The 12,491-nt window shown below is 44.3% G+C and overlaps 1 protein-coding gene across 1 annotated transcript in view; it reads left to right on the forward strand.

Annotated features, from left to right (window-relative positions):
• MED13L (mediator complex subunit 13L) overlaps positions 1-12,491 on the forward strand; it is a 131,078-nt gene that overhangs the window by 47,815 nt on the left and 70,772 nt on the right. The window lies entirely within an intron of this gene.

The following is a 12,491-nucleotide window of genomic DNA, read 5'->3' on the forward strand; positions in this document are numbered from 1 at the left end:
CCTGATGTGAATGCCCCTAAGGGCTAATGCCCATTAACTGATTTTTACTGTGGTTCCCATGGCGGAATTCCATGGCAATTAGGTTCTATTGATCCTAACCTGCCAATGCAGAGACACGGAATTTTACTGCAGTTTTCCGCTGCGGAAAATAAATCACGGCATGTTCTATTTCCTGGGGATTTATGCCACGGGAGGTCTCCATTAAAATAGAGACCGTGGAAAAACACGCTTTTCCACGATTGCTAGCGGGCACGTTTTGTTTACCGCGGCAGAAATCTGTGACAGCCGTGGGCATGAGCGCTGAATAGTCTCATTTAGAAGCAATGCTTAGAGAGGGTTAGTTTATAAAATACTCTGCTCACAAAGAATTTAGGCTGTTCTCACACTTGCGTTGGCAATAACTCTATACTCAAATCGCAGCATTTTTCAACGCACTGTACAGCATTTTTTTTTTTAATGCACCCCGTCATTGTGATGGGTGAGGAGGTGCGTTAAGCATAAAAAAAAACGCACAAAAGTAGAACAGACAGCGCTCGAAAATCGTGCTGTTAGAAACACCATGTTCGAGCACCTGTCTGTGAGGCCCCATTGAAATCAATTGAGGCGTTATACCGCAATTAGCGCAGTGTTTGAAATACCATGCTAACCGCAGTAAAAAGCGTGCTGCGTTTACTGCGGTTTCAGTAGTGTTGACATGCATTTTTTACAACGTTTTGGCTGCGTTTTCAGCACAGCTGGAAAAAAAAAAGAAAAATACTCAGCTGGCATTGTCCAGGTCCCTGCCGCTGCTTTCTGGAGCTGCGGGCAGGCTTCTGGGACTTGTCATCGCCGACAGAGCACCTTTTGCTAGTGACGGGGTTTGAAGACCCCACATCCAGCAAGAGATTGCTCTGATTGGCTGAGCCAGCACTTGATGAATCAATCAGAGCAATCCCTTACTGGAGGCGGGGTCTTCAAATCAGAAGTTGCTCCTTCAGTGATGAAAAGTGCCTGGAGCTCCGGAAAGCAGCGTCAGGGACCCGGACAGCGCCCGCTAGATGAGAGCAGCTTAAGGGCATGTAAGTAGAACAGTGTAACACCAAGTCACTTCCACTTTAGGGATATCGCTCTGTCCAGTTAGGAAGCAGAACAATTGTCGATCACTGTCACCTGCTTTGGTGCAAACAAAAGAGCAACAGATGCGATGGAAAGGAAATGGCTGGACAACCCCCCAAAAAGGGATGGTTTTGCACGTGGTCACCACAGACACACTCTCCTTGTCCTTCCTGGCTGATTCTTCTCTAGGTAGTCCTGCTCCTGCAGCATGGCACATCCACACGTACCATCACAAGGTGGCTTGCGGTTTCTCCCTGCACATTCCCAGGAGCATGGCGTGGGTACCAAGACACGGGCCATGCACAAGGAGAGCTGGATAGGGCAACAACCCAGCATAAGGACTAGCATCTGCTCCTTTGCGTGAGAGGGAACTGGAGGAGCACAGCCAGAGCCCTACAGAATGACCCAACTGTCAGAAACAGAGGCCATGAGGATATTATGTCTGACATCCTATAGTGGGACCTGTACTCGCAGTCCAGCACCGTGCAGTTCAATTGGAATTTGCAGAGAACCCCAGAATTGGCAGGTCAGCCATTGTCGTCCCATTCTCTTCACAGTTGGTAGCAGGTTCACACGGAGTACTTGACAGATGTGAAAATGACTGGAGACTGGTGAATGTTATGCTGCCTTCAGCATCATCCAGGATGGGGTCAGTGATGGCCTGGGGAGGCATATCTTTAGAGGGTTTCACAGACCTTCATGTCATAGCTGACAGTACCTGGACTGCTGTTGGTACTGGGATGAAATCCTCAGAGCTGTTGTAAGACCGGACACTGGTGCAGTAGGCCCTGGGGTTCCTTCTGGTGCAGGACAATGCCCGGCCACATGGCAGGGTGTACGCAGTTTCTGGATGACCAAGGCATTGATTGCTTCTCACGTTCCCCAAACATGAGTCCAATTGAGAACCTCTGCAAAAATCTGTACGAGGGCGTCTGGTGCCACAGACTCTCCACCAGCTTTCTGACGCCGTGAGGTCTGGAAGCAGATTACCCCCCACAGGAGACCCATTAGCCACCTCCTGAGGAGCATGCCCAGATGTTGTCAAGAGTGCATACAAGCGCCTGAGGGCCACACACACAACTGAGGCACATTGAGTTGCTGTGAATGAAATTCACGCACATTGATTTTGTGGACAACTTGGAATTCAGTCCTCAGTTGGTGGGTGATTTCAGCTTCCGCTGACACTGGATACGCCGTTTTTGTTCTCTATGCATTTACACATTTTCTTGGTATTTTCATTGTAAACCTTTGTTTCAGATCTGATGTGAGCTCAGCGCTCCCTTAACTTTCTTTTGAGCGGTGTGTATCGGTTGCAGTGATAACACTCATGAGTCAGTATTGCAGACCGAAGATGGTCCCCACTCCTTGTGAGACCTGTTCTAGTTTTCTAAAGCATCTTCTCGCTGTGGGAAAACGACAGTGACCACATGTAACTTTGGTATGAATGAGATCTTGTAAAGTCTTGTGGTCTTCTTTTTTTTTTGAGTGGTTTCTTAAAGTTACAACAACTGCATTTTTTTCTTTGCTGTGGGTACCATGATATATAAGGTTATCCCATGACTGACTTCTTAATGGTTTCAAGTTATTTCTTATCATTAAATGCAGTAGTTAAAAAAAACTAACAAATAACAAAGTAATTTTGCGGACTTTTGCTCTTGTCATCCAACATGGGTTCCTTCCCTCAGGAGCAACAGGACAATTGATTCATATTCCATAGGGATTCAAAGATTGGTACACCCTCCACCCTGCCCTTCTTGCTCTTCTGGGATTGCATGCATTGTAGGGAAATGTCTATTTCAGTGGTGTGAAAAGAATAATTACATAGAATCCATTTAACTCAGTAAACATTGATTTCTATGGGTGTCAGTTGCTCCTGAGGCTTCATTTCTATTATAGCTCAGACCTGTGTCAAATATGACTCTGTGTGCCTGTTCTACTTTTGCAGCAGTGAACTAAACATAAAACCGCAAAAATGTGCATTAAATACCTGTGGACTTGCCCCCGAGAACTGTAATACAGCAATAGTTAAAAGTGGCTTCTCTGCTCTCGGTCCGAACCTGAGCATTGCATGAGCGGAGTTATTCCTTGCAGGTAACTTTGTTGGCTTTTTTTTTTTCTTCCGCCGCTCAAAGCCTGCATAGGAGTGCATTACAATACGCACTCCTATGCAGACGGCCGCGGTTTGGCCGCGCGAAACCTCGCGCGGCAAACAAACCGCGGCATGTCCTATTTTTGTGCGGGGACGCCGGGCGCGGGTGAGTACGCGCTCGTCCCTGCAGGCGCTCGGGTCGGGTCCCGCGGCGAGAATTCTCGCTGCCGGATCCGACCCGCTCGTCTGCAGGCGGCCTAAAGTTAGTGGCCTTTGTGGCTTGGTTTCCTCTAGTATGCAGAATGCCTTGGGTATGGTATTTTTTTTCTCACCTATTTCCCATTGGCTGCTCTATGGGACTAAACAAACTAGAAGAAAAAACACGTTTTAAAAACATTCCATGAACACTAGCCAAGTCATGGATATTTTTTTCGTAACACTGAAGTGTGTGTGTGTGTGTGTGTGTGTGTGTGTGTGTGTGTGTGTGTGTGTGTGTGTGTGTGTGTGTGTGTGTGTGGATAAGCAAGTAGCAACAGTTTCTAAATTAATCCTCTAGATATTAGAGATTTCAAATCTCACACTTCTCCCTGGGAAAAACTGTACTGAGTCTGGCGCGTCCATTTCAAGGAAAGATTTTTCTTAATTTGCAGAATATAGGTACAAATTCTACATCTCCCAAAAAATTTCTGACTTGATTGTTTTTCCAGAATCCGAAAATGTGAGCTCAAAGCCTGAATAAAAGATACATTTTTATGGCTTGATGTAAATGTCTACATGCGTAGTAGTAGTAGGCATGTTAAGGGCTTCCTATGGCAGCATGTGTTAAGTGATTGCCAATGTCTTCATATCGGGAAAGTGACAGAAATAGGTTGGAATTTATGAGGAGTGGGTGGGGAGACAGCTGAACAAGCCAAGCAAGAATGCCTAAAAAAGACAACGTGTGTTGGTTCCATCTTGCACTTCATTCGCTCACAACGTTCTGATTCTCGTTGATCTACGGTGTGTTTTTTTTTTTTTTTTTTTTTTAAACATTTTTGCCCATTGACGCCATGATCACACTTGATTGCACATGGCATAACTTCACACTAAACCTGTGGCAAATGGTTTAAAATGATCCTTGTAGTATCACTCTGATGTAAAATGCCTGGATTACTACATGGAATTGATAAAAACTACCCTCCGATTGTTGGACATGCGGCACTAAAAAGTTGAGAATGCATCACGTAACTGGTTCAGATCTGATAATATACAACCTTTCTAGGACATAATAAGGAACATTGAATTTGTTTCCAAAGGGGTATTGCTCTAACACCGGTGCTGGTTGTATTACATTTTGACCTAATGCATATAAGTCACAAGTCAATAATGGTTTTCTGAAGTCTATAGAATAAGTCCCTTTTGGCGGGGGGGGGGGGGGGGGGGGGGAATATAGAATAATATATTGACTCGCACCATGGCAATGGTTGAGAGTGGATACTTATGGAATTTTCAAACCTTCCATATGTATAATTGTATACACTTACCTGTGCTCCACGGAACAGACCTGCAGTGTGGCAATACATGGATCTTTGTCCTGTTAGTTTGCCAAATTTAGTAAAACCCCTGTTGGCTATTTTGGAACATCTATATCTGACTGCTAGAGGAGCTTCAGATTACCGTAAGTCCAGAAGTGTCCAGCACAATCTACTGGTTACAGTTCAGCCTTATATGGCATTTAATGAGTGGAGGAGTAAACTATTCTTCAATGGAGGGTCCTTATTTCTCTACAGCGATGTGCTTTTTGAGCTATCTTGTAATGACAGTACAATGACAATAAATAGGGAATTTATGTGTGGCCATATGATGAAGCTTTCGCTTCGAAACGGCATCAAGAATTGGTATATCAGTTCTTTTGTGTATAAACTATGGTGTGGATTCCCTCAGATTTCAAGTCCGTGCTGTATAGATTTCCTTTTAAGATGATTGACACAATCTTGGATGGGGATTTGATGCATGGATTCCTTATGAAATCCACTATGGACAGGACCTGAGGGAAAAGTCCTAGTTATATGTTGCATTATTTTGACCTATTTCTGGAGTTTCACAAGACTGGAATCAGCAGAACTACATTATTCTGCAGTATTGAGGCTGATATGACAGATTAATGGAATTTACTGTATTAATTGTGAGTATTGTATCGTATGCCATATATATAATATTCCATGATACAATACTCAATAATACAGTGAATGTGTAAAATATATATTTAATATATGTATTATATATATTAATGTATATAAATTGTATTTTTTTTTAATGGTCCTACATGGGAAGACCTGTGGCAGTCAGGTGCTCCTCCTCGCTTATTTTTACATTTACAGTGTTCCCAGCAACAAACGGGGACATCAAAGTATAATAAATGTAATCACAGTATGATACCCCTGAGGCGAAGAATCTGAAAAGTGGGTGTAGCTAATTAGCAATGTAAATGTGTGTTTTTGATGTGGAACAGTGTGCTTCTTCAGCAATTCCCAAGTGGTCAGGTTCCAAAATTAGTAGATGGAAAGGTCTTTCTATTATACTCAGGAACATCATTTCTTTCAAAAATGGGGTAAAAAATGTTCCAATTTCATCTGGCTAATGAAGTAAAGAATACATTTTACAGAGAGTATCTTCATATTGCAGCAGCCAGTAGATGTGTAGCTGAAGCTACCCAGAAGTCCTTACCAGGACTACATACAAAGGCGGTAGAGGAGGACCCGTCCCTGTCAATCAGTTCTCTGCAGAAGATCCCAGCACATGTACAGCAATGGGGGCATCTAACAAGACAATGTCATAGGGCTGATAAGTGCTGCTCAGTTATCTAATTAGTGGATATTGTTCCTAGGACACTAATGCTCCCAATTTACCATTAATTGCCAGGCTGAATCTTAACTTGCAATTTCAGCCATGTAAATCCCAGGCATTGGTAGTGACCGCTAGCATTTTTGTAGTGGCACCTAATAATGGCCATTGACTCTCAAATGTAGTGTCTTTTAATATAAACTGCGTGGCTATTCGAATAGCCTGAGAATGCAACATATTTGACTGGTTCAGACACAATTATGTTTATTGCATCATTGCATTCTGAGAGCTCTAACTTTATTTTCTCTACCTATGTAACTGAGGGCTTGTCCCCCCCCCCCCCCCCCATAGAATCTGTTAATTTTTGGCTTCAACTGTCATTTTGTGTGTATTAAAAAAACGCCCTTCTGTAGTATGTTGCAATAGAACGATTAGGCCGATCTCACACAAGCATAATTTAATTGCATACTACACATGCAATGTAGGCGCGCGTAATTACTTTCATTGATCCATTCATTGTGTATAATACGCGCGTAAAAAGAAAGCATGTTTACAGCGTATTACGTCCGCTAGAGCCCTATTGTTTTCTATGGGTGCATACAAAAACACTGTACATGCACAGTTACGTTACCTATGTGCCGTGTTTTTACACGGTGTTGCTAACAGACAATAAAAGGAAAGTTTAAAAAAAAAAAAACCCACCAGGAAGCCAGTGTAGAGCAGCGTGCGTGAGATACGCTGTCACATGCAGTGATACGCAGCTCCACATATAAAATGCTGCGCTGTATATGCAGCGTCTTACCATACTGCCGTGTGAGCCCAGAAAAGAGGTTGGCACTGACGTGGCTATCGCGTGGTACCAAGTTACTGATCACAAGATGGCTCGTGCCAGCTATTCCTAATAGCGCCAACATATTTTGCAGCACTTACAAGTCAGAGGGAACACAGACCGGCAGGGTAACTCATTGGCAGAAGTAGGATGCCATTGGGGCGACCCAAAGACCACAGGCTTAGACGACCATGTCCAATTTTGGTCTGTGGAAAAACAGCCCAATTTTAATCCATGTGCGAGTCCGTGTTGCATCCATAAGTATTGAGCGTTTCCACTTTTTTACTTCTGTATCATCCTTTTTTTTTGCCTTAAATACAGAAAAATGGAAGGAGCAGCAATGGTTTTTGAAAAGTGGAGTGCGAACGGCTGTCATCTGTGTGCTCTGTTTTTCTGCGCAGCCATTGATTTGAATGAGTGGTGAATCGGAATAGGTTGTATTTCAATTAAATTATTATTTATTAGCCATCAGTTTGTGTATATAATTAAATAAAATGCTACATTGCTCGATTGACTGTAATGAGCCAGTGTGCTGTCCGTTAGATCACCTGTGTGAATACGGCCCCAGGCAGGAAGGGGTTAAAAGAATCCTCCTACTTGTCACTTTTTGCTTCATCATGGCAGCACTGTTATTTCTCACCGCTGATCACATGAATATCATCACAGTATAAGAGGTTGGGCAATGAAGGAAGATCTGAACTGGTAACTAGTTTACTGTGTACACCCATGGGTGCTCACAGTGCGGGTTATTTACAAAGGGCCATGTGTGCAGATTGGTGAAGAGAAACCCTAAAAATGTGGGACATGGCCCACAAAACTCTATAGGAAGAGGCTAATTGTACAAGCAACGCTTTTCTGAAACAGCGGTGTAATAAAGTAGCATGAAATGGCCTTCTGCGCCTGTCATTACAGGAGAAGTGATAGTGAGGGGCTTCCAAGTATCATTCAGGGAGGCCTGGGGGGGGGGGGGGGGGGCTAGGTTACGTTTCTGTCCCTTCAGAGATGGCAGTGGCTTCTAAGTTATACCTTTTTAGGGGTTTTCTTTCTGTTCTCCAATCATTGACACATGCACAGCGGGTGCCGGGGGCCACTTGCACCACACATCCGGATGTCTACTTTTTGAGGTTTTCAATGGTTAACGAGCAGGGTTTCTGGCTAGGTTTAGTGTGCAGACAGACTGTAACAAAGACGTGCGCTGGTGCCGCTCCCCGTGTTGGTAGAACGACAAGTAATTTTTTTTATTCACAATTTTTCCTTCTGTGGAATCTGTCACATTTCTGCTGCGCTTTCTAAGGACAACATAAGGCAGTGATGGGCGCTGATTGCAACACTGTCTCTTGTATCTGAAGTAGGTTTTCAGAAAGGTACATGTTATCAGTAGTAGCAGCACATAAGGCATATTCATCATTGCGCACTCGGGTTACTCTTGTGGCCTCCACAACCACCTGTGATGTCATCAAGTGAGTCATGTGACCAGCTGCAGTGCACAGTGCTCATGCTGCAACACATGCAGTAAGAAATGTATGTAAGGAACACGTACGGCGGCTGATTTTCTAATACTGTTTAGTGATTAGACAACCGCCCCGCATAAAAGGTACCTTAAGTTATTGCCCGAATTCTCGATGCAGACGGGGCACTGAGCGAGAAATTGCTCACCCTTCACTTGAACGACTATCGCTTTTGTGTAAAGCACAGCAAAGATGGGCGGTAGCTTGTGGAACATCTGTCAAGCGCGTATGCTCCCAACAGTTGTCCCATGCAAAGGTACTCTTAGACGGGACGGTCTTTAAACATGCCAGATTCATAACAGTGACCGCTGAACCATAATAATCTTTAGACTGCCTAGCCCTAGCGTAAAGATCTCTAGTTCACTGTTTAAGTGACGCAACCACATTAAACATATTACCGAGGCTACGGCCTCATGTCCATGGGTGGGTCGGATTTCACATGCGGAAGCCCGCAGCAGAATCCCACCCTACCTGCAGCTGAGGAGACTTAATTGCCTGTCCAGATACGGTGCGGTTCTCCTGCATCCCGTCCGGATCGTCTTTCTTTTTCACTACAGATGCACGCGGAAGCGCTGGCCAGCACGCAGCACTTTTTTTTTTTTTTTTTTTACTCCTGCTTTCCCACAGTATCTGCAGTGTCAGCTGCAGGTGGCCCGTGAATCGAACTGCTTCCATTGACTTCAATGGAAGCTGTTTATGCAGGATCCACAGCAAAATGGAGCATGCTGTGATTTGTTTTCTGGACCGAAAGGTTCGCAAAAAAAATTCACATGCTTTAATGCAAACGCACATGTATTCCTATGGGCAGCTTTCTTTGTGGCTCTTGCGTGCGGATTCCGCAAATCAGATCTGCCCGTGGACATTGGACCTTAACCTAACTTCTACATGCTTCTAAGTAATCAGACAGAGAAATGGCTTTATATTTACTTGGCTGCTATATCTTTGCAGTTTCTGCATCCATTTCACTGCTGTACAGCTGTCCGTTGTGGATAAATTGGACCACAGCTTGTGCACTGGGGTTTACCATATTTGTGATTTGCCTTACACCCTGCTTTTGGATGGAGCACAGCAAACGCACTCCGAGCGTACTCAGCCGAGTGTGCCCAGGGAATGCCCAAAGCATGTGCTAAATACATGCTCCAGGCAATGAATGACAGGCAGAGCATGTTTTTCACACTCTGAGCATGCTTGGAGTGCAGTGCTAAATAAGCAGATACAAAGTAGTCCTCGATATTTTAGGAGCTACAGGCCATCTTCACCCACACCACCCTCCAGCCGCTGATTGACAGCTGTTTCTCTACCAGCAGTAGATAGATAACTATCAGTCAGTAGCTGTGGGGTGTAATTGGTGTGCCTGTGGCTGCCCTAATAAAGGTGCGGACTGATTCACCTAACAAAAAATTTGAAATGGTGCATGATTTTTTTTTTTACTAAAAAGCTGTTTGACTTTGTAGCACCACATGCAACTCTGTAGCGACATAGTTGCCTTATTGCCTCGCATCGAAATCGTGTTGCTCATGTGGTTGCAGCCTAAGGGCTCATGTCCACGGGCAAAATGTGATTTAAAATCCGCAGCGGATCTCCCGCGCGCGGATCCGCACCCCATAGGGATGCATTGACCACCCGCGGGTAGATAAATACCCGCGGATCGTCAATAAAAGAGATTTAAAAAAAAATGGAGCATGAAAAAATCTGGACCATGCTCCATTTTCATGCGGGTCTCCCGCGGGGTCGGCTCCCGCGGGCTTCTATTGAAGCCTATGGAAGCCGTCCGGATCCGCGGGAGACCAAAAATAGGAATTTAAAAGAATTACTCACCCGGAGCGGGCGCTGAAGCTCTGCTCTTCCTCACGGCCGCATCTCCCTTGCTTCGGCTCGGCGGATGTGCCCGGCGCATGCGCGCGGCACGTCGACGACGTGCCGGCGACGTGCCACCGGCGTCAGGAATTCATCCGCCGGCCGAAAATGAAGATCCGGCCGTGAGGAACAGCAGAGCTTCGCCGCCCGCTACGGAAAGGTAAATGCTTTTAAATTCCTATTTTAAGCACTCATGTCCGCGGGGCAGGAGGGACCCGCTGCAGATTCTACATGGAGAATCTGCAGCGGATCTGATTTTCCCCGTGGACATGAGGCCTAAGGCTGCGGTCACGCAGGGTGTAAATCCTGCGGAATGACTTTAGCAGGACTGCACGGAAATAAGAGATTTCCGCGGCAGAAATGCAGCTTCAAAATGGCGCGGGTTTTAAAGCGGTTTCGATGCCTGCATTCTGCTGCAGCTATCTCTCCCTATAACAAGGAGAGATGTCTGCAGTGGAGACAGTGATGAAATTGACATGCCGCGGCTTTGAATTCCACGCAGCATGTCAGTTACATCGCGGCTTGGCCGTAACTGCTTCTTCGCAGCGTGTGGACAAGATTTTTGCAAATCACGGCCACTTTGCTGCTTTATCCTGAGATAAAATTTGCTGGCAGAATTTCTGTGCAGAAAGTCTGCACGGAAATTCCGCCCCGTGTGAACGCAGCCTGAAGCCTCTTTCACATGGGCTACAAAATCTCCCTACAAAATGATCTCTACAAAACGCACGTACGTGAAGCTCATGGTTTCCAATGGGTTCTTGCAAATGAGATGTTTTGTAGCTTGGAAGAACCCATTGGATCCCATGGGCTTTACATACATGTGTGTGGTAGCGAGATTTTGTAGCCTGTGTGAAAGAGGCCTAAAACACACACCTAAACCAACTAAATGGATGAAAAAGATTTGGTCTTGACTTTAACCCTCTGGAGATGCAATGGCATGACCTGAAGGGCTATGTTTTCAAGGCATCCTAGAAATAATTGATGAAATACTGAATCACTTGTTGGGAGATATGGTCCAAAATTCCTTCTCAACTTTGTGCTAACCTGATTTGTAGCAACAGGATGTTTTGTAGAGGTAATGGCTGCTAAAGGGGATCTACAAGTTGTATTTGAGGCCTGGATAAGGCAGGATAACCACATTATACACACAGATAAAGCTTTTCATCTCTTCTCCAGGGGAGGAGACTGTGCTCCATTACTTCCTAGAGACTGTAATTTTCTATGACCTCTTTATGTCAATCATTTTCCATTCCACTGCAGCCGCCAAAAAGCACACAAACTCTGCTGTGCCGTCTATAGATAGTACAGAGAAGTTAAATAATACATCTATTTTTCTTTTACTTCCCTGGAGGGTGTTGATATTGCCTGTACACTTCTTTCCTGCACTATCTATATAGACAGCACACAGGGTTTTCGTGCTTTTGGCAGTTGCATGAGTGACATAAAAATGTCATAGATTATTACAATTTCCAGGAAGTGATGGGGCGCAGTCTCCTCCCCGGAAGAGAGATGCTTAGAGCGCTATCTGTATGTATACTATGGCCTCCAGCAGCATCACTGAGCGGTTACATCCACGCTTTTCACATTCTCTCAACTTTGCAGAAAACGTCAGTGCTATGCTTGGCTTTCCTAGTGGCCAGTGTGATCAGGAATATTTCAAACATACTTGTAAAAAAAAAAATATCAAGAAAATAGTTAGCAAAATGTTCAGAAAGCGTTTTTATAATATCCCGTTTTTTTTCTTTTTCTTTTATTGCATGTATTTTTCGGATGGCATTACCACTTAAAAACGAGGGAAAAATAAGTGTTCGGAATCAGTGGTTAGTGTTCCAGAAAACAACCAGTTTTGACATCATGCAGGAAGGGAGACCCCTAGTGGCCAGCACTTTAGAGAGATTTTTTAAATACAAAAATTGTTTTCCTCACTTCCAGCAGGCTGAAGAAGTATAATTTTTTTTCAATAGTTTTTCATACAGTTCCCCATAGGAATAAGGTAAAAAATAATTCACGGTATCTTTTATATGTTTAAAAAAAAAAAAAAGTGCCACAAAAAAAAAAGCGAGAAAGAAGCCCAAGGCTAGAATAGCACATGCAGTTTTTAATGCTGCTTATTTGATCCAAACAGGAATGAATCAATTCCTGACAAGGTGTCTCCACTCCCCTGTATCCTGTGTGCTAAGGAAAAAGCGCCATATTATCAAACTTTCTAGAATATCGGATTTTGTATTATCATTATATATAGAACTAGCTGATATACCCGGCTTCGCCCGAGTTAATTTGGTACTGGTGT

This window comes from Eleutherodactylus coqui, chromosome 5, assembly GCF_035609145.1.
Source record: "Eleutherodactylus coqui strain aEleCoq1 chromosome 5, aEleCoq1.hap1, whole genome shotgun sequence".
Classification (NCBI taxonomy): domain Eukaryota; kingdom Metazoa; phylum Chordata; class Amphibia; order Anura; family Eleutherodactylidae; genus Eleutherodactylus; species Eleutherodactylus coqui.